Source organism: Rhea pennata, chromosome 10, assembly GCF_028389875.1.
Source record: "Rhea pennata isolate bPtePen1 chromosome 10, bPtePen1.pri, whole genome shotgun sequence".
NCBI lineage: Eukaryota > Metazoa > Chordata > Aves > Rheiformes > Rheidae > Rhea > Rhea pennata.
This window is the reverse complement of record NC_084672.1, coordinates 8,175,831-8,197,862: the sequence shown is the minus strand read 5'-3', so window position 1 is coordinate 8,197,862 and position 22,032 is coordinate 8,175,831. Positions and strand designations below refer to the sequence as shown.

General features: G+C 39.6%; 1 protein-coding gene across 1 annotated transcript in view; it reads right to left on the bottom strand.

The window, feature by feature from the left end:
- The window catches only part of AGBL1 (AGBL carboxypeptidase 1), a 290,148-nt gene that overhangs the window by 141,447 nt on the left and 126,669 nt on the right, over positions 1–22,032 (bottom strand). The gene's annotated exons all lie outside the window — the stretch shown is intronic.

Here is a 22,032-nt window from a genome sequence, read left to right as displayed (position 1 = left end):
TATATGAGATATCTAGCTCATCTCATTCATGCTTCTCAGATGCATTTCTGAGTGATCTAAAGCACATGTCAAGATGGTCTTGACATAATGCTATCTCTTTAGGTAGAACAATTGTCTAGCTTCACTACAAAGGCTGAATAAAAATGAGAACCGCAGATTTGCGCTGAGAAAGTCTTTTCCTTAGTTGGCTTGAACATAGTGTTTCTGACTCAGTGACCGGCAGAACACATTTGACTTCATGGACTACATCATTGTGCAACTTTGCAAAGTCTGACTACACTCTCGTTAGTGATTTCATGTAACTCAGAACTTCCTCGTACTCTTTAAAGGACTTGTTGCAATTTGGTTTGCAATTTGCAAATTGCAGTACACTAAGAGTTCAGGAATAAAACCTGCATCATATGGAGATGGACCTACCACAGTCTCAAATATGTGGTAGATTTATCTCCATATCATCCTATTCAATACTAGAATGCTTACAGTGACACAAAACAAAACTTATGATAAGCACTGGCTGAATTTCTAGCTAGAGTTGCACCCAACCTTGCTGTTCTAGTTTTCCAGTAACAAAAAAAGTTTAGAAATGTACACTTGTGGATGAGGTTTAATATTGTACAGGTAGACTTGCATGGTAGCTAGGGTGTGTTGCATGTACAGTCTTGAATAAAAAAGGTCCTTATACGGGAATGCTTTGAAAGGAGTAGAAGCAATGGATATCCAGGGAATAAATGGGAGAAAATAGGAATAACAAGTCACTAAGAATGCTTTATTTATTTTTTTAAATGTAGAAAAACAAGGCTCTGATGCCATCTTGGGGTTTCTGACAACATCACAAGATCCAATCCAGTTTTACCCTGGTTCACGATCATTATTACTTGACTCCCTCTCTCGCTTCATAATCCACAGTTCCCATGTTACTCACACTGTAAACTGGAAAAACATTAGCAACAGCTAACACATGGGAAGTCAGTAAATACTGCTGTGATCTCTCTGCTGAAAAAAAAATTAAGTGAACATGGTAATTTCCATTATGTTTCTAAATGGCTCTTCAGGTAAAGTCACCTGTAGGCCTCACTGCTCCTGATCTTCTGGACCACAGCTGCTCACTTGGGATTAGCAGCTGTATTTCTGCCAAGTACTTATGTGCATACATGGTTTCCTTTAATAGGTATAAATGCATGTAAAGTGGCATTTGAGCTGCACCTTTTCCAAAGACAATCAGTAAAAACTAAACCAAACATCAAACCAACTCCAGACTAACTTTCTATTTCAACATTTCTTAGATCAAACTAAAAAAAAAAAAAAAAAAAAAAAACTCTTTGCAAAACCGTATTCCTTCAGAACATTTAGTAATAAAAGCTGAGACACAAAAAGTTCACTCTTAACCCTGCAATAATTAACATCCCTGATCATTTAAATCACCTTTAGGTATTAGCCCTCTGCCTGACAGCCTGTATCCACAGCTCTTGGGACAAGTAGAACGTTAAATTTAGAGATGATCATTCTTCCTGTCCCACCCACTCCCTCCCATCTTACTGTTAAAGACCACTTACTTTTGTAGATACCAGCTCCCTGCCAGTGTTGTTCCCTGGTTCCTTCCTTCCTTCCCACACCCTCCCTTCCCTAACAGCGATGACATTCACAGATAATGGTTTTGTCCGTTACACTCTGCAGCCAAGGGCGAAGGCAAAATATTACACTGATCTCAAGTGCTGACAGCAAATAAAGGGTCTGGAAAACCAAGACTGGCTTTGTACGTTTTGCAGGATTTAATCGAATTCACTTCTCAAATCAAATGCATTTCTTATGATGCAGTTCTGAGCTATTATATTTACTTTAAATGCTTTATATGTCTTTTCTCCTTAGCAACATCAGCAAGGCTGCCCACCACCCTGGATGAAACTAGTAGCAGCTCAAAAGACAATGAAAACATTTGCCCCAAAGAATTTCAATAAGCAAAGAAAACCCCACTTCTGTCTCTATAAAGAATCTCTAATTCAGCTATTTGTTATATATCTTCAATCCAGATGCAGTTTAAGTATAGTTTGCATATGGGTGATGCATTTCTGCTGTTCATAAGCCTAATGGATTGGATTAGGCTTTATAGCACTGCCTCTACCACCTTTGAACAGTCAGGAAATTCTTCTACGAGGATCACCCTATTGGATAGCCATTAGCTGCCCCTGGGGCAGCACATGGATACCAAACAGAGCTCTAGGAGAGGAGGGTCGGTCTGTCTTTGTTTTATGCAAAAAATTGAAATGGTTCCATTAAACACTCAGTCATAGGTTTCAGCAACATTACCCATTAGTGCCAGTGTAGAAAGGATCTCCAGTTTAATAACAGCTGGTGCAAGCATCACATGGTTTTCCCACCAGATAAAAGAAAAACATAACAATCCCACTTTTTACCTTCTCCAGCAGACCATGAAGTTGTTCTATTTCTAGAGGTAATCTCTAGAATGACTCATGGAGATAGTAGAAAACGGGACTCTGGACCTTCCTAACCAAGCTTTATCTAAAACAACACAGCTACAAATACTACTGCAATGATGCATGACAAGGTGTTCAGCAGCCACAAATGCCCAAAGAAAGAAACACTTGGGCTGCCTGTCCTTTCCACTCTCTACTATAATGCCACATAGTCCACCACCCTGAACAGAAACAAAGCATTCAAGTCACCCAGTCCCTGGAGAAAATCTCTTATGGAACATGTATAACTCACAAAGCTTGAGTGAACAGTTGTGAGTAGAGTAAATCCATCCTTAGGTGAATTTGTTGATGATAGGTGGATTCAAATATCATCATCCTATGCCATCAAGGCTACTCCTATCTGAACAAAAGCCCCAGCTCCAAAGACATACAAAGGCAAGCAGTCACCAAGAACTGCACACAGAGCTACTTTACAAGTAGTAGATCACTGGCTTCTGAAGTTGAAACAACCACAGACAAGTATTGTGTTGAGATTCCCCTTCCCCATAGTTGGATACACTTTTAGGAGAAACACTGAACTGTTGCTGTGAAGGCAGAGAGACCTCACAGGGAACTGATGAGAAAGAGCTTAAGTAGCTCTTATACTATTTGTTCGATTTAAGCTAGAATTAAATTTGTTTGCACTTACAATATTTTGCTTTTAATCCTGTACCTTGAAGTTTGACTTTAAGTTTTACTAAAGATGTCTTCTTTACTGTCTTACTATTAAACTTGCTTAGCTTTGAAAGCAGGCAAATTCTGGATACTACTCAAACAAAAGCACTCATACAAACAGCTCCAAGCAACGTGAGACATCAGATCCCAAGACTCTTCAAAAGGACATTGAAGCTGAATTCTGGGGAGGAAAAGGATAAGATAGGAAAAGGATAAGATTTTAATGGACTTAGGACACATAGATCTCAGCTTTCTCTGAAATATATTGGGCACCATCTCCAGTTTTTCTGTAACTGCATCCATGGTAAGTTCACAGTCCAACTCAAAAAATACAAATCATTGTACAAGCCCTGAAGCAAGGTAGCCTCCATAGCGGCAGAGGTACTGTTTTTCATCTTAGCAGAAGAAATACTGAGTACCCTCAGCTTTCAACCGCACTAAATTCTGCATGAACCACATGTATGGACAGGAAAACACTACCTAGCCCCAACCCAAGTTGATATGATCAAGGGAACCTTTTAGTAGATTTCAGCAAGCTGTACTGAAGTTACATACAGAAGTTACACACAGATGCAAAAATGGGAGGAAAGAGATAATTATGTACATACAAAGGAAGAAACAAAACAAAGGGAGATGCAGAGTAAAAAGGCTTGGGAGCAAATACAGTGTGAAAAATATCAGACAAGGAAGAAAGCAAGAAATAGAGAGAGAAAGAGAAAGCAAGAGAGAGAAAATAAAGTTTCTTTTTAAAGAAAAACTGTTGCTGTAGTTGGAAGATAAAATAATTCAAAATCTCCTGCCTATTACAGATAAATGGAAAGACAGGGCCCATCATACCGAATGAATGATGTCAGGACTGATAATAACAGCACCTGGGGCACAGCAAACTATAAAATCTAAAGGGATGCATTGTGTTTGATATGTAGACAGTAGCATCACCATTCACTGTGCATCTTAATAGCAGGCAACAGTGCTACTGTAGGATAAGAATATCTATAAAAGGGAAGTAGGTGCAAGCAAACATCAGGATGCCATTGAGCAGCATGGGGCAGCCTCAATCAGAGGCAACATGCTGAACAACTTTATAAATAACTACCCACCAAGGAAGGAAGGAAGAATATCTGTATTAAGGTATTTTGGTCGCGCCATTCAGAAAGCTCATAAAAACTCGGGGAGGGGGGGAATCCTTCATTTCATTTGATTTTCAGAGTCTGAATTTCAGAGACCCAGCCTCTGCAATTTCAGGAAGCCATGCTACCAGCAAAGCTCTGTCTCATAATATTAAGGAAAGTGTCAGAAACATGGTCAAAGCCAAAGAAAATGGTTATCAGAACTGCTCAAGCCAATGTGCTAAGACTAACATGACTATATTCTTCACATGGCCCTTCCACATGGATGCTCATGCCATGCGGGCAGCACACCATGGTATTGCCCTGTGAGGCCAATCGTCATTCCAAGAATAGAATAATCTCACACCAACACAACTCCGGGGCAATACTGGCTGCTTTCTTTTGAGAGCAGCCCAATAAAACAGTGTGTTTATGCAATACAGAACAGTCTGAGGCTTTGAAACATTTGGTTATTTTTCAGAAGTTGAAGAATGAAAATAAGAACTAACCTTCTACCCTCTCAACACAAGAGGAAGCAAGTAGTACTGAGGCCCTCTTTGTAGAGCTCTTCATTTAATCTATTCCATTTTATGGCAGACAAATGGACACACTTGCACTACAGTGCTCAGAGCTGGAACCAAAGAAGGGTACTTGCCGGTGCAGGTATTTTTCCTATAGTGCTCTGGACTGTACCATTAATAGTGTAGTATCTTTGCTACCATATAGGTGGGCTGGTTAAACCTCCTTATAGGACACCTCTTTGTTACACCTTGGCAAGCCAGAGGGCTTCCCTGAAGTGAGGTGACCCTTCACCCAGTTACTCCAAGGAGTGGAGAAGGTCATGATCCTTCTTTACTGAGAGTATTGCAGTATTAGATCTTCACCTGCATGCAGTGGAATGCAGATGAATAGCTGCAACAGATATATGCAGACACTGATGAATGAAACCGTTTCCACCAGCATTACTGCAGCTAACAATTCACTACCGGCCATTTGATCTTTCCTTCGGACTGGAAACAGCACGAATGATAAGGTGCCTATACAGAATCAAGAATAAGGGCCTATACAGAATCAAGAATCAAAGTCAAAAGGAATTTGCCTTCACAACACAACCAAAGCAGCTGAGAATTCAGGAGCAGACACAGTACAGACACAGAATAGAGGAATACATGTGGGGAAGAAGTTACAAATAAGCCTGCAAAAATAAGTCACCTAGGACAACCAACATCATACAGATCCCACTGAACACGTAAAGGGAAACCAGGCTTGTACAACCAGCGAACACTAAATAAGCCTAGGAGCTGAGTTGGAGTTTTTGTTCTGTTTCTCTTTGTTCCAGTTGTGAATATGAGGTATGCCACGGAAAGGCATAAAACCCCTGTCCTCCCACTCAAAACAACACACACTGAGACTGAAGAGCATCTTCTTGATCTAGCTCTCCTGGCATTTTAGAAAGCTCAAGTATTGACTGTCTGTGGTACCACTGTCTTTAGCTGCAGAGTACAGATGCTATTCTGGCGATCTTCAAAGCTTGGTTCCTCTTTCAGGTTGCAATGACTTCACAGAGCTGGCAGAGGAGCATGCTGAGTGATCTGCCATTCACACGGGCCAAAAGGAGAAAAAAAGAAAAACTGAAAACCTGGTTTAGGGACTGTAAGAAACCAAGCAACCTTGAGAATGCTGCTGTGCAGTTTGCGCTGTTTTCATCTTACTTTTTTCTTGGGAAATTAGCATAATTTCCTTTGCTGTGCATAAGAAAGAATCATAGAAATGCTAGAACAGCTACTAGTCAAAATATCCCTGCTGAGCTCGTTTGTTTAATCTCAAACCTGACCCATACTGCTCTTTGCTATATTACTGTTTGGATCTCCCTTTACAGTTTTACTCAATGCACATCATTCCTCAACTGCTAAAACCTCTATTCCATAGCTCTTCTCCTTCCAAGTATGCATCTCCTTTCTGAATTATACTTACATTTGCCTCCCCTGCTTTCTTGTGACCCACTGTGACACCAATAGCCCTCAAACTTGATCTGCACCACACTTCACTATTAGACCTGCTTTCACCATGAATAAAGGCCACACTGATACTAAGGTATCAAGAGCACACACTATTTAACTAGATGATGAAAGTCAACACCAGAAAGTCAGCTTCTCCTAAGCAACTCCTATACAGTAACAAGTGATAGCTATTTCTCAACTGCATTGTGATCACTTAGTGCTATACTGGGTTATCTCTAGGTCTTTAAGAGGAAAATTTTTAATACTACTTTCTCATCTGTATTGCACCATACACACACAATGCTGAACTTATCTTCTGAATGACACTTGTGCCATCTGGCTGCCAACCAATTTAACAATGCTGTTGAAGTGAACCTTCTCACTTTGGACTCTAGCTGCAGTATAATTTTACCCTTTCAGCATAGACTAATGAATCCATGGTGCATAATACTTCCTCTCAGGCAAATACTATTCTAAAGGATCATTCTGCCAGCTTCTTCTTGCCTCCCTACAGCTGAGCACTGACACTAATCAGCATAATGAGGCTTCAGTGTTTCAGTTTGTACATCTGACTGATTTTGTCACAGTGGACAGTCCTTGCTTCCCCAGATGAACGATGCACAGTCTGTGCTTCTTCCATTTAGTGCATGTACCTGGGTTGCTATCCTTGCTCAGCTCCCTCTGTTACAAGGGTTCCTTTTCTCTCTGTGGACACATTTCATTAGGTCACATTTTGTTATAAATCAATTAGAGACACAGAATGAGATCTGCTTCACCCTCAGCTAATACTGTCAGTAACATAATAAAATGAGCCAACAAGTTCACAAGATTTATTGAAAAGGTGAGTTAACAGCATTATCATAGATGAGCTAAACCACCTCCTAGCTCCACTTGAAAGGATGCTCAGCAGACTTTAGTTTTTTTTAGTGGCAACAACAATAATCATCAAACACCAGATAACTCATTCACCTGCAGGATGTCCAAATACTTTACATGCATTGATAAAAAAAAAAAAAAAAAAAAAAAAGCCTTAAAACAGCATTTTGAGTCACTGCTTTTGATTGGGAAGAGTCACTTTTCAGCTCAAGGGGTTTCTCATAAAAAGTATCTTCTCTCTGCAAGAATACTGACTTTTGTTCACAAGCTAAATACACTACTCTCCCCTGCAAGCACTGACTTTGCAGCCAAAACTCCAAAATGCATCATCCAAAACTTCCTAAGTATTTCAGACACATGATGTCGTCATATGTCAGAAAACATGCATTTGAAGTTTCTTAGACACCCATTCTTTTGTGGCAGAGGGTCTCTGGCTGGGCCATATGTCCCATAACGCCATATCAGGACTCCATGACAGCAATTCAGCAAGGAGGAGAACGATGATGCAACCCAGGAGTTGTAGTCCGGCTGGGGAACTCAGGGCAGCAGAACAGCCAAACAGCAACTCCCAAATGGCACCACAAGGACATTTCCAAATTAAAATACTGCTTTTAAACGGAAAGATTTGGCTCAAGTTTTCATTATCCATTATTCATAGAAAAGGTTAAGTTTTTTTTTTCCCTCATAGGGTGAGGCAACATATTTTCCCCCCAACACTCCTACTTACATTTTCTTACAAGTTACATCAGCAAATCTTAACTTTGCAGGCAGCAACATCAAGAGGTGAAACAACTCATGCAAAACCAGAGTGGTAAACTAGTGACAGAACTAGGAATGGGACTTGAGATTTGATGGAAGCATACCAGATTAACTTTTTTAAAAAAGAAATGTTCTTTAGCCTGTGCAAATTCCTATATTCTGACATTATTCTGACATATTCTTAATTTAAATGTGACTCATATCCATATAGCTTCAGAGGATTCTGAGCTGATTTAAGCTAATTGCTCACATAGAGGTTGCATCAATTTAAAACTTAGTTAATCAGTACAATATCTGCATATTGCTAGGAATTACAATTCCAGATAATTGATCTAAAACTTAGACCACAATAAACAACACAGAAGGACAAAGTGTCGTATCATAGATTAACAAAGAGAATCACAAGCAAAGGGACCTGTAGAGACCCATAAAAGAAAAAAATGTGCAGCAGTGACTGCTGTCAAATCTGTCAAATTTTCTTAGGATCCTTACTTAGCCAAGCAATCCTGAATCTAGAACTCCCTTCAGAAACATCCTCTCTGCTCCTATAGAGCTGAAGAGAGAAGCTAGAATGTAAAGAAAAAAAACTCCCAAAGCAGTTGCTGTAACCACAGAGTTCAGCATTTGTTGCTACTAGATTACATATTAATTAGCATCATCCAGCATAAACATCACAGGCTGTAGTAGAGAACCCTGGTACTTGTTTGAACAGCAGGAGCAATGAGATAGGCACTGCACAGAGCTGGGTTTACGTTGTCACCAACTTGCTCAGTTCAGTGTAGGAGCACAAAAAGGGACCTCGCTGTACATGAGGCTGTAATGCGATTTATAGTGGAATCGGTCAGTGGCTGACATACGAGAAGACACACTACACTTCCTCCGTTAGTAAATTATAACTCTGACAAAGTAGCATTAACTGAAATATGTTGAGTGGTAGCTTACAAAATAACACAAAACAAAGTGCATAGTTTGTCCCTCCTTTCCTCTGCCAGGCAGGATTGGGTTAGCTAAGGAAAGGTAAAACTAGATTTTATTTCTCAAACTAGAGAGGATTTTTCTTCCTTTTTTTTTAAAGCCATGCTGGAAAACTAATATGCTTATGATATCAGTAATATCTGTAATATCTCTAGAAATTTTCAACCTCACAGGCTACGTGCATGACAGATCTTTCTGCAATGAAGTAGTATTTCCTCATAGATTACTGAGTAATTACATACAAATCCAGGCTTGCAATGTTTCTCCTTTCTGACCAGAGATCTAACTCTGCCTGTGAATTCCATGGAATACCCAAAAAACAGTTTGCTTTCTTTGCAATAAGTGCTCTCTTCTATAAGACATGAACAATATGAATCAAAACCTGTTTGTAATATAGCTTCCAAGCCAAAAGAGGGGAAAAACCCTCATTTTCTAGTTATACGTTCCACCTGACACTGAAGGGAAGTGGCTATCTTCCTTTAACTAGACCAGTTCTTACATGCCTCTTTACCAGTACGTGGTATTTTCCCAACAGGTGTTTTACCTCCATGTGATACTCCTCACCTAGGCGGTGCACTTTTGGCTAATGTACCACAGTACATTAGTACAATTCCCCTATGCGTTCAGGGAGACTGTTAAGGCTTTGGAAGGCAACTTAAGCAATGAGTTACAGATATCACCATCCCCAGGGACTGGAGATTACCTCATGCAATCGCTAATAACTGATGCATAGCAAATAGTTTAATAAGGCCATTACAGCTGTTAAGAAAAATATTCCAATACATCAGTATCTCTTACACAAACCCTCCTGCACACAAACGTACTACATATAGCCTCCTCTACCACATGCTTTCTTTAAATGTCTCAGGAACGAGGAGAGTTGAATGCTCTGCAGCATCCACCAAAACCCAGTGCTTCAGGACAGCCACCTGAGTGATAGACTTGATTCATCCCATAAAAAACCTGCCAACTTCTAACCAAGTTGCTGCCTGCCCTCCAGGCAGCAAAGTCTTACCAGTATAGCACATGCTCACCGAGACAGGCATGTCAAATAGCAATTAATTACAGCAAATGCAAAAGAAAAGGAAAACGACAACCGTTCTGAACCCCGCAACTCCGTGCAGAGGATATTCAGCACCTCTGCTGACCTGAGGCTAATCTTTCAGGGTCTCCTCACACACCAGGCACCACTGACTCCCGCATTGCTGAAGGGGCGTTTGAGGGACCGACCTGCAATCCAGTACAGCAAGCAGCCAGGGATGAGCTAAGAGGTTTGGGGTTATGTCTGCAGATGCACCAAGCTCTTTGATTTGTTTACTTTCCCCCATGCACATGCACTACAAGCCTTCAGACCTTGGCTGAATGCTAGTTCTGGTACTAAAAAACTGCAACAATTTGCACTTACATAACCGCTCATCCAAGCGCAGTGTCTCTGGGCATTTCACAACAGTAAAGTTAAATGAAGCATTCAATACCTTTTTATTAAAATAAAGTATACACCAGAGAAACATGATGGGCTTGTATAATTCTGCAAAACATCTAGAAAATTTAAAATAATATATATAAAAACAACAGTAAGATAAAATCACTGTAAATCTGAAAACCAAATCTAGCTCTCTAGAAAGCTCACAAACCCAAGCACAGATTTAGGCAAGAGTTTAAGAGACTTCACATAAGTGCCAAGTAAAGCTGGCACTGAAAATACAGGGTGCATAGACTGATTTAAGATTCCTAAAAGCAACTGTTCAAATTCCAGGGTAGCTAAAGGATTTGTAATAGAAACCACACCAAACACATTAACTGTAACTTCCTGGAAGCTTCTAGTTAAAGGGAAAAAAAAAAATACTACAGAACTTGAGAAAAAAAAAAGTAGGGGACTAATTAGGAACAAATATAAGTTGTTCATATATACTTGTGTGAGAAAAAAAAAATCTAAACTCTTTTTAAAATACATCTTTTGCTGGGCAATTGAGGTCTATCAGGATCAAAAAACTCCCTCTTGAAACAGCTGTGTAAAGTGAAATTACTTGAATACTGAAATAAATGACCTGATTTTTCAAAATAGGGAGCTACTCATCACTGCCTATAGAAGTTCAATAGAGTTGCAAGCACTCAGGATCTTCCAAAGTCAGGAAGTTCTTTACTGGCTTCCTAAAAAAAAAAAAAAAAAAAAAAAAAGGATCAAGGCACTTAAATTATGGTCCTTACTGTTCTTTTCTTTCTTTCTTTTTTCTTTTTAAACTCTATTCTTATATTTAAACCAGGAAGATCGAAGAATAAGACAATATCAGCAGTATTTCAGAATGGAGGGTACAGCGCTTTATCCAAACACTTGGAGCCCCCCCCCCACCTTGGCTCTCATTTGCACTTGTTTTTAACCCTATAACAACCTCTTAAAGGTGAAGGACTGTGAATATTTTGGAATCAACAGATAAGTTTGAAGGTGCTCATGAAGAAAATGGATGATCAACTCAACATCCAAGCATCCAAGTTTTGTAACAGAGAGTTAAAAAAAAAAAAAAAAAAAAAAAAAAACTTTCTGGTAAGAGGCACTGTCCTGTTTCAGTGAGTTAGGAATACCAGGTCGTGGTCAAAACTTGAAATGCTTCAATGAAAAGCAAATGACAAAGTACCAGACTGCCAGAGCCCCTTACTTAGATGTGGAGATCAGAGGAAGAGAAGAGAGTGCAAATACAATCTCTTGATCATTTATTTGCAAGACATATATAAGGGTAACAGTTTTAGTACTTCTATGTAGAAGGCCCATGGGTGCATACTGACAACCCCATGGAAAGCTATTTCCATCTGTTGGCTGATCTAACTCAGCATGCTCAATTGCTAACCAAAGAATAGGGCCACACAGCCTCTACTCAGAGCAGTGACTGAAGGCTGCATTTTTTCCCCTATGTCTAGACAGTAAACCCCTTTAAAGTCTTCTCCCCAGAGAAGCTTAAACCAAGAGTTTGCTTATCTTTACAAAAGAGCTGAACACATTTTAATTGTTAATGAACATTCACACTTAACAGGTGAATGACAATAATTACATACCTCTAAGAGCATTATAGAGAGCAACGTGACATTTACAGGCAAGGAAATAATCAAGAGGCTTTCAAAACTGCTTTCCAAAGACCACCAACACTCTGTCACTGTTGAGAAACAACCCTAAGTACCACTTCCAGACAGTGTTTTCAGCAGAGTTGCATATATAACATCTATGTCAGTAGAAGACTGATATGGAAGAAAGTAGAGAGGACTGAAACTTGCTCAGTTCTGAGATTGATTAGAAACAGAAATAAGCATGGTGCCCACTCAGGGTCCTGATGAAGGTGGGAAGGCTGGTGAGCATCTAGAATAGTTTTTAATGCTGTCCAATAATGTCTTTCCTTCTTGAGTTTTTCAGGACTCCTTGTTCTTTAAGCTATCCCAGCTTGTTCTTTAAGCTATACCAGTCACAGACTCTAGAGTGATTAAAGCCTCAGCTGCACAATGTTTAGTCAATATAGATAAGCTCACAGTTTTCCCCTAAAAAAAGAAATAAATAAAAAACTCAACATGCAAATTAACATAGGCCATTTTGATCAACTGGAATAAAGGTCGCATAAGGTTGCAATTATTTTGGCCAGAATTGCAAGAAAACAATGAGGAATAAAGAATGGCCTAGGAATGACCTGAGTCTAATCTCTCTTCCACCTTAAGTAAAAATAACACAGTTCAGATGTCACCATTTGCATTTAGGTAAATTCTCCCTCAGTTTTACAGCTTCTCTTAGCTATTAGAAATACTTATAAGAAAGTGAAGTCACTTGTTGCCTGAAGAATAGGACCTAGCTAAAACTTCAGCTAAATAGTCCTTCGTTACCTGTTTCATTCCAATAATGTTGCACAATCAATAATGCTACGTTATACTGAAAAATAAAAGTTTAATACCAATATGCTTAATAGCTCTAATTGTTTACAAGCACCTCCTTAAAAAATATTAAGAAAAACTGAGATAGAAATACATAGCATTTTCCAGAAAACTGACAAAGTTTTTGCTCTCTGCACCTTTCCAACAGGGCAGAATCTATCCTCAAAACTTTCTGGTAAGTTAGCAGAAGAGAAGGTGAAAAAAAAAGAAAAAAGAAACAAATGAACAAAAAAAAGAAAAAAGGAAAAAGGTAATCACATTTTCCCTCATTTTTGACTACTTAAAAAAAACACACTTCTTTAATTAACCTCCTATAGCTTCCCTCAGAGTATGGGAAAAGTACTTTTTTCTGTGAAATCACCATTTCAATAGAGCTATCATTTATCAAACACTTAGCCATTTCAGACAACTCCAGTATCATTAAGTTAAGCCCAAACTGCTTCTTTAGGGTATTACTGGCATCACTCTATAGATAAAGTAACTACAGAACAGCTTAATGACTTGTTTGAGGCCATACAGTAAACATTTGCTAAAGGTAGAAAAATGATAATTCAAAGGAAGAAAAATATTCATAATCATTTGCTTAGAAAGTTTTTTGATGCTGTTCAGAGCAAGGAAAGCAATTGCTTAGTGATCCTCAAAGATTCATGCCATGCAGGATGCTTATCTCTATTCCTGAGCACTGAAAACTACAAGGGACAGAGAGCAAAAAGGGACAGCAACCAGGAAAAAAGAAAAAGGAAGAAGTCTACAGAGCTTATTTCTCTTCAGCTCACAAGGCAGATTTGTTGGTCTGAAAAGCATACTCATTGAATTGTGGCACTGAATATATTTCTTACGGTGTGACTCCACAGCTGCAAAATCCCAGCTGCAATTAGAAAACTGTAAGGCTGGATGTTTTATCATTTTTATACATGCAGGCACTCCAGTGCTGGCTGTGGCAGGCTGCAGCTGGCCTTCCGTCAGCCCCCAGCTGCTCTCTAGCAGAAAGGCAGTAACTGCAATTGTGTGTAAACATTAGTTAAGCACAAATTTTGCAGGTGTTGAAATGAGTTGAAATTGCATAGCACAGTTTCAGTCTAGTATTTCCTAGCTCAGTCTTAGCATTTCCCAGCTCAGTCAGGTGAATACGACTTGCTTGGAAGAAATTGCAGAACGTGATTTTATACTATTAGACAGGAAGGGGTGATTAGGTGACCTCCTAAGCATTAAGTCTTCAAACAGCCAAAGAACTGCTGAGTTGCAAAGCAGAAATGTTTTAGAGTGACTGTAAAACCTTCGTTATTCCAGTTGTGAGCCAGTCGACAACAATTGAAGAATAGGATGGTGCCTTTTCCTCACACTTGTCCATGAAAAATGTTCTCCTGTCTCCTATATCATCTGCTTTAGTTGTTGTCCAAAAAAATACTGTATTGAATGATCCATGGATACTAAGGATAAGTTAACAGCATGGTGGTCTATACGCAAAAAACACAAACTCATGTCTTCCTTAGTGTTAAAGCTACATCCTGGATACTACATGCTGGTGGATACTTTTAAATATACCTAATCTTCTGAAGGATACAAATATTGGCCCCCTTCAGCTAGTATAAATCTAGGACAATTCTATCCAAAGAAGTGAACAGAGCTAAACAAGGTTTGATTTAGTGCCTAACATCTTTCCAATTATATATTTGATAGTTTTCACCCATGGTACCTGGTTATCCCTTCCAAATTATTCAAATTTTTCTTTTTTGATCTTCCAATGAAGTCTATTTGCTGTTCAAATGCACTCACACCAGTAACAGATCAGTTCCACAAACTGATCATGAACATCACCTCAAATCCTGATCTCTTGTGCTACCTCCCATCAGCCGCAAAGTCTCTAGATAATACGTTCAAGGCTGTACACAAAAGGAGACAATATCTTAAACAGCACAAAAATAATCTGTTGTAGAGAAAAACAAGGTACTGAGACTGAAAAATTGACTTCATAAGGAATGGCAAACCAGCACAGCATATATCCCTATTAGTGTTTTCCCTTTGGCCTTGTAATGCTGCTCATGAATTTCACTTTTCATTTATTCTTATACAGAAAAGATATCATCTCTCCCTCAGCCCAGAAATTAAGCACTCCTTTCTTTTAATTAAGAAATATTTCACTTTTTTTTTTTTTTTTTTTTTTTTTAGAAAATGTAGAAAGCTGTCACAACAAACAAGACAAAAGTCTAACAATCACCCTCTGCAAACAAGCCCCATTTTCTTTAGCTTGTTCCACGCACAAAGCTCCCTTTGAAGATTGGTGTGCTCTGCTACGAGCTGTTGTCCAGGTGACTCAAAAACATTAACTATATCAAGACACCCTTCGTGGATAAAGATGACTAGATGTGAGGAAATATGTACTCCCTTATCACCAGCTACAGGTCTGTCACTTACCGATAGACACAAAAAAACAGTAGTTCACCAGGTAGAAGTACAATCTGGAAAGAGTTTTAATGTTATCACCCATTACTGGCACTCATGATGCAAGATGTGCTGCCTACTCCTGCAACAGTTGGAAAAAGAACGCTGAGCACTCCTATCACAGACTATTTATCACTGATAGCACCAAGTTGCTGGAATACAAGGATTTGGGCCCAGCACTGCTAAGTTTGTATTCGAAGTGGCAATAAGAAGGTAACAGGATGTCGTAGGGCTACCTTAACATGCTACTGAAACTATCCTTTTGGGCAGAGCTCACCATCTTGAAATGGCAAATACACATCAGAGTTTTACCCTGCTTTCTCCAGCCCACATTTTAGCCCAAAGAACTGCCAGAATAGATACTGAAAAGTTTTCCATTTTAGCTATAGAGTCTAAATTTTTGCTTTGTAAAAGGAAGAGTTCAAGAACTAACCAACCTGCTTTAAAGATCTTCACTAATGGCACCTAAGCAGAACAGGATGAGTCAGTAGCTACTGACTGATTAGCAGTCACCATCTATTCCAAGATCCACATTTACTCTAAGAAAGCCTCATGTCATTTCCTTACTCCAGAGGACAAACCACCAGGTCTCACTCACCTTCGCAGGGTCACCGAAATACATACATAAAGTCATTCAACCTTACAGACAGTGACAGCTTTGGGCTTTGTAGTTTTCCTTAACAATTACTTCTGTTCGTCCTATGGGGTCTTCCACAGGTGATCTGTCATGGTTGATGGCAGGTTGCCTAAGAATTTCTCACATAATCCAGTGACAGGTTACATCTTTGTTTCAACTAGAATGCCTCAGAGGGTCTTCTCTTCCTTGTCATTCTCTTTTACCAACTTCCGCTCAAATTACAATTTGCCTAGAATGCTATGTGGAATCACCCGCTGCATCAGTAGGGATATTATCTGAAGGAGTGACAATGCACCGGATCGCATTTCAAGCTAAATTAGTCTGCATCCATCACAAATTCTGCTAAAAGTTATGCTTGCCTCTTAAAAATCTCTAGGCTGATAAGTCTTTACAAAGAGTAGAAACTTAAAGATCACAGCATTTATTGTTGTGATGAGTTCTCCCATAAGAAGAAAAAGGAGTCTAGCTGCAGTAGCAATTTAGGAGATGCCATCTGAACAGATAACAACCAGCTGGACAAAAATTCAGCCAAATAATATTTTTTGCAGGTTAGTAAATCCCTCTGAAGCAGAAGAAGTGTCAACAATAAAGCTCAGAACAGATGAATGGGTACTGTTTATTTCTGGATGTATAAAGCAACTCAAGAGCCTTGAAGGAAAGAATCACTTCCCCAGGAACCCTGATTCAGTGACTTCAGTTGAAGTTGATTCCAAAGCAGGTTTCCCATCATTGCCAAGGGACATTTGAATCAACTATATCCTCAAAGTACTATTTACATCCACTTCTCAGGATTTCATCAAATGCAAAAATGCCTGTGCTGACTGAATGGACACACTCCCTTAAGCACATTCAGAAGTGAGCAGCTTGAGCTTTATTTACTTACTTACTGATTTAGTATTACTATTTAGCTCTCCACTTGCAACTGCAAATATGCCTTTGCTGCTCCATTAACATGATCGCTTTTCTGAGTTTCATACTTAACCCAGAGTGTCCACACAGAAAATGCCTAAGCAATATTTGGAGAAGTTGCACCTTGAGTATAGTGTTGAGATTGTAGGTCACACTTTTAATGAGAACTTGAGCTAGGCTAAAAACCTACTAACATTGTAAGGACAGATGCAGGCAAAATCTCATCAAGCGCTGAATGCTAGCGGAAAACTTTGCCATAATCCTTCCCACTGTCCCTTGGGAAGTGGAAGAGTCAATTGTTTTGCCATTTACACAAAGAGTCAAAAGAATGTCAGTACAAATAAACAACAAAGCAGATACATAGTAGGGACACTCACCCTAGGGCTAGGGTAAGCCAGATGATCAAAGGATACCAAACATTCAGGTTTCATACACAATAAAAATACAGAGTGAGCAAGCGCACACACAACAGATTCTAGCCAAGGCCGCAGTGGCAAGAAAGCACTAGCACACATCTTCCCTTTGCTGTCCCTGAAAGAAACTGGGCTTCCTTGCCATCACAACCTGACACTAAGTCAGCTACCTGTTAGCAGAGATGCAAAATATTATACTCTCCATCATCTTTGAAAGGACGTGGAGAACAAGAGAGGTGCCTGAGGACTGGAAGAAGGCTAATGCCACTACAGTCTTCAAAAAGGGCAAGAAATTGGACCCAAGAGACTATAGGCCAGTCAGTCTCATCTTGATCCTTGGAAAAGTGATGGAACAGCTCATCCTGGATGACATCTCTAAGCATGTGACAGGTATGAGGATGATCAGGAGTAGTTACCATGGATTCACCCAGGAGAAATCATGCTGAACCAATCTGGTAGCCCTTTTACAATGGGATAGCTAGCTGAGTAGATGAGGGGAGAGCAGTAGATGTTGTCTACTTTGAATCGCAAGGCTTTCAACACCGTATCCCATAACATCCTCATAGGCAAGCTCAGGAAGCGCGAGGTAGATGAGCAGTGAGGTGAACTGAGAGTTAGCTGAATGGCAGAGCTCAGAGGATTATGTTCAGTGCTGCAAAGTCTAGTTGGAGGCTTGTAGATAGCAGTGTCCCCCAAGGGTCAGTACCACGTCTGGTCTTGTTCAACCTATTCATCAATGACCTGGATGAAAAGACAGAGTGCCTCCTCAGCAAGTTTACTGATGATACAAAACTGGGAGGAGTGGCTGATAAACCAGAAAGCTATGCTGCCATTTAGAGGGACCTCAACAGGCTGGAGAAATGGGCAGAGAGAAACCTCATAAAGTTCAAAGCAAAGTGCAAAGTCCTTCAGCTTGGGAGGAACAACCCCATGTACCAATACAGACTGATCACTGACTTGCTGGAAAGCAGCTCTGCAGAGAAGGACCTGTGGGCCCTGGTGGACAACAGGTTGACCATGAGCCAGCAGTGTGCCCTGGAGGCCAAGAAGGCCAACGATATCCTGGGGTGCATTAGGAAGAGCACTGCCAGTAGGTCAAGGGAGGCGATCCTCCCTCTACTCAGCCCTGGTGAAGCCACCTCTGGAGTACTGTGCCCAGTTCTGGGCTCCCCAATACGAGAGACATGGAGCTACTACAGAGAGTCCAGCAAAGGGCTATGAAGATGATTAAAAGACTTGACATCTCTCAAGTGAGGAGAGGCTGAGAGCGCTGGGACTGTTCATCAGCCTGGAGAAGAGAAGACTGAGGGGTGATCTTGTCAATGTGTGTAAATATCTGAAGGGAGAGCGTAGAGAGGATGGAGACAGACTTTTCAGTGATGCCAACGCAATAGGATGAGAGGCAAGAGGCACAAACTGAAACACAAGAAGTTCCATCTGAACATGAGGAAAAACTTCTTGACTGTGAAGGTGACAGAGCACTGAGGTACAGGCTTCTCAGAGAGGTTGCGGAGTCTCCTTCCTTGGAGATATTCAAAAGTCATCCCTAGGTGCTCCAGGTAACTCTGCTTAAGCAGGGGGTTGGACTAGATGATCTCTAGATGTCCCTTCCAACATCAACCATTCTGTGAAAGCGTGTTCCCTCTGCCAGCAGATGTTGAAGCCAGCTGTTACACCAGCAGGTTCTGATTAGTTGACAAAAGTTGATAGTTGCTTCTTAGAACAAAGTGGTAAGGAAAGTAGGAGCAATTTAGACATCAGGATTGAATTATGCTTTCAGTTCCACTGCCAGACAGCAAAGTAACTTACACTTACTCCAGCAGAGTAATCATAGATCTTTAGCAGAGTGAAGGAAAGCAGAATTTGATCAAGGTTCTTATGCCAAGCAGTGCGCCCTGGAAGCTAAAAGACAGTATATTCAGAAGGCCACCTAGATGTCTATTTACCATTTCCTGAAGTGGAGGAAATAAGGAAATTCATCCAATCACTGGTTTACTGTCCTGTGTGATTAGCCAGGAGAACACATGGTTTCAGGACATTCATAGGCTCAGATTGTAACAGACTCCACTGTTAGTATTCAGTGCATACTAGACTGCATATATTAAAAGAGTAATCTGTATTAATAAGAGGAACAAATGAAATAAAATTATTTAGGACAGAAAGTCATAAGGATTCGTATTCCTGGGCATAAAATGACTTCAGCAATTAGATCTAAAAGAAAAGTCTTCTTTCCTTACCACCCCCATTGCCATTATAAGGGAATGCTATTGCACAGAGCTCACTATTAAGGAAACACTTAACGTCACCTAATGACTATGAAGGTGACAAGAGTCAGTTCTTGCCTTGTAGTACTTGACTGGTAATTCTTCACCCTCCTTTTCTACCTTCCTTCTGACTTCTGTTATTTTGCATGATATGAGATGCCTTCTTTCTACTGACTTTGGTAAACAAAGTCACAAGGCCAAAATGGTTACAGACAGTGAAAACCATGGCTCAAAATCCCACCCCTCCGCCCCCCAACAAAAAAGTCCTTAATCTTCAGTACCATCAATGAGCTCCCTATACCTAGACGTACCACAGGGAAAAAAAAATCTTTTTTTTGTATAAAAATAAAAGCCAAAAGTAATTATTATGCTCCTACTGGATTAATTTTACATAAATAACAAGATTTTCCCTTTAAGTGTACTCAACCAGCAAGTCTATGGCACAATAGTTCCAAAATCCAGAAACCATGTATGAAAACTTCTCTTTTCCCTGCTGGACTTTCAACTTCTTTACATACAGCCATACCTAGAGGTAAAAGCAGTTCCTTTCCTGATTCTCTACGGGAAGCAACAGGAACATCATATTACAATCAACTCCACACAGACATGTTTTATTCCTATCATTCCACTAATAATAATAATAATAATAATTAATTAAAAGCAGCATATATTGGTTAATTTTATCTAAGGGAAAAACACAATGGGGCTTTTAAATGATTTCAAGTTCTTTTCATACCCTGCTGAGGTACATTTTACCTGCTTGGGATGAGTAGCATCAAATGCAGTTACGAAGAGTAAAACCCCAATGTTTATATAAAGTCATGAATTCAGAGATGGTATATTAGCAACGCAGTTTTTAAATAAATGAACAAACCCAATCCCACTTCACTTAGCCAAATGAGTTTCAAGGAGAAACAAAGAAATCTACTGCCATTTGAGATTGATGTTGGTTCTTCTCTTCTAAATCTCACCTCACCTCATTTTGCACAATGTCATTAATACCCTAACCACTGAATTATTAGTAGAGAATTTACAAATACTGCTTGTTATTTCTTGGTGATGAAGGGAAACTGACACAGAAATTAAAGCTATGGCTTAGAATAGAAAAACTCAGGAACCTTATTAAGATTTTCAGCTTGCTCCAAATCTGAAAAAGGCTTAAACTACACTAAGGACATTCTGAATGCTAATAGTGAGACCGTTTGACACCATTTGAAACGGTTCCATAGAAATAATAGGGGAAAAAAAATATTGTAATGGCACAGGCCAGGGGAGCAAAGCTACTTAAGGTATTTGGTGTGGCCTATTTTATTGGATATGGAAGCAGGAGTTGTTTTACAAATCCAGAACTACTAAGGTTCCCTCAGGTGACAGAGTGGATGGATTCCACAGTGAATTCCAAAAGTATTCATAGATCAGTATTGAGGCATACTGGCAGAACAGCAAAGAGGAAGGTGAGACAGAGAAACAAGCCATCTGCAATTCAGACCACAGGGCAGCTGCAGACTTGGAAGCTACGGAAACAAGCAGATATCTGAGATTACAGTGCACTGAACTAAGGACATCTTTCCAGTCAGCACTGTATCACCTAATACTCATAAGATCTTAAGTGACTTGGAAGTCAAATCTACATAATGGTCTGAGAAGAGCTAGAGAAACAGGTTTTCTATATGCTGTGCAATAGCTGCCTAACTAGAGCATTTTGTGATGGCCTTCTTTGAACCCACCTGACAAAATCAACCATCTTCAAACAGTCTCTGCACTAAAAGGAAACAAAGAGAGCTGAGTGGTTTCCATCAACAATGATGCATGGATTTTGAACTCAAAAGAAATGAGGATCTAACTCCTAATTGGAATACAGCAAGGAAAAGAAACTATTCCGGGATAGTGAGGAAAAATATCCAAAGATGGATAAAATATTTATATTCTATTCTTCTATTCACATAGCTGAAAACATAACAATATTATATGTGTGTATATATACACATATACATACACACACATGTCCACAGAGTTTCTCAGTGTTTTGTTTACACACACAGATCCAGGACTTTGCTTAGAGCTTCTTCCATTAGCTTCTGTGCAGAGTTGCACGGGAGACCGCAGTAGAGTCACGTGCTGAAAAGGATGCTAGTAAAATAATCTGATCAGTTTCCTATGGCTAAAAAACTTCTGCAGCATGATGGGGTTGATCCAAAAGGTCATGCTGTAAATTCAGGTATTAGTGGAGGAACATATGATTGCAAATCCTGAAGAAAATGCTAAACTTGCTTCAAAGACTCAGGGAAAAAATAATGAGCAAAACAGGACTTGTTTAACAACATTTTTGTTCCTCATCTTTTGCAGAGCAAGACAAATACTGAAAAGAACCTCATTTTCAGTAAACTCCTCAATCCCAAGGTTCCTAAAACAATTTATGGACTATAATTATAATCAGACAATTAAGTATAGAGGAACTGAAGGCAACAGCTATTCTTAAATCTAGGATAACTACACAATATTATCAATCTCAGAAAGCAATTGCAGCCTATAGGTCTTTTAAACCAGAAAACCTGAACACCAAAGAAGATGAGGACAGTACCTCAAGCAGCAACTT